The sequence below is a fragment of the Hippopotamus amphibius genome, chromosome 15, assembly GCF_030028045.1.
Source record: "Hippopotamus amphibius kiboko isolate mHipAmp2 chromosome 15, mHipAmp2.hap2, whole genome shotgun sequence".
Classification (NCBI taxonomy): Eukaryota; Metazoa; Chordata; class Mammalia; order Artiodactyla; family Hippopotamidae; genus Hippopotamus; species Hippopotamus amphibius.
Genome location: NC_080200.1, coordinates 32,524,277 through 32,525,486, shown reverse-complemented (window position 1 = coordinate 32,525,486; position 1,210 = coordinate 32,524,277).

Genomic DNA, 1,210 nt, shown 5'->3' with positions numbered 1-1,210 from the left:
CCCGTGGGCCGTGTGCTTACCCATACCGCAGACCCCCTCCCCTCCAGGCGACTGGAGGAGGTGTAGGCGGCTCACGGAAGCGCCTCTGCGGGCCCGAAGGAGAGGCGCTGAGTGGGGGATGACGCGCCCTCGGTGAGAAAGCCTTCTCTAGCGATCCGAGAGGGAGCCTTGGGGTACCGAACCCCCCAGCTGCCGCCCCTCCCAAGTGTGCAGTGGCCACCGTGGCGACTGCCAGAGCACGTGGGTAGACCCCCTCGCCTCCGCGGGAGGGGTGCGCCGGTCCCGCGGTGGGGCCGAGCGCCGCTCTTTGCCTACCGTGGCCCGCGCCTCCCCCCTCCGAGTCGGGGGAGGGTCCCGCCGGGCCGAGCCGAGCCGGTGTCCGAGGCGCGGGGTGGCGTGTGTGCGTGCGGGGTCGCCTCCGTTGGCGAGCCCGGAGGGGGGGGCCCCCCGGTCCCGGCTCCCCAGTCCCGCAGCCACGGGGAGCCCTGCCGCGCCTGCCCTTGCCTCGAGCCGCAGCCGGCGGCGGTGTGTGGCCCTAGGTCGGGCCGCCTGGCTCGGGAGCGTTTCCCCAGGACGTGTGAGCCCTTGGGGTCGGCTGAGGTGGTGATGGATGTGTGGAGGCGACGCAGATGGATGCGCGAAGGGGTGGACGGGTTCCTCCGCTGCACGCGGGGGGAACCGTCGCATGCTAGGCCCCGGCGGCGGGGCCGGGTCGTGGGGAGGCCCTCGAGGGTGGCGGGCGCCGGCCGGCGTCCCAGGCGTTGGCGGGACCGCCCCCTGGTGTGGGGCGGTGGGGCCCCGCGCTGGTTTTCCTGGTGGCCCGGCTGTGCCCCGGCCCTTTGTCTCCCCCTGGGTGGCGCCCCCGGCCCTGCTCCGTGGCCCTGGCCGTGCGTGTGAGCCGCCCCCTCCCCGTCGCCGCCGGTCTGCCCTCGCCCCTGCCCCCCACCCCTTCCCCCGCCCGGGATCGAGCCTGGCCCTGCCCCGTGAGGGTGCCGCCCCCGGCCGCCACGGCCGGCGGCGTCCCCTGGTGGAGTGCTTGTCGGTTCCCGACGGGGAAGAAGAGGTGGGCGGTGTGGGGGCGCGCCGGTGCGCGTGCGGGAGAGTGTTGTCGCGGGCCGGCCGCGGCTCTCCGGGGTCGGCGGTGGCGGCCGCGAGCCCCTGCGAGGAGGTCCCACGGGGGCCCGAGGAGGCCAGGCGCCGTCGTGCGTGC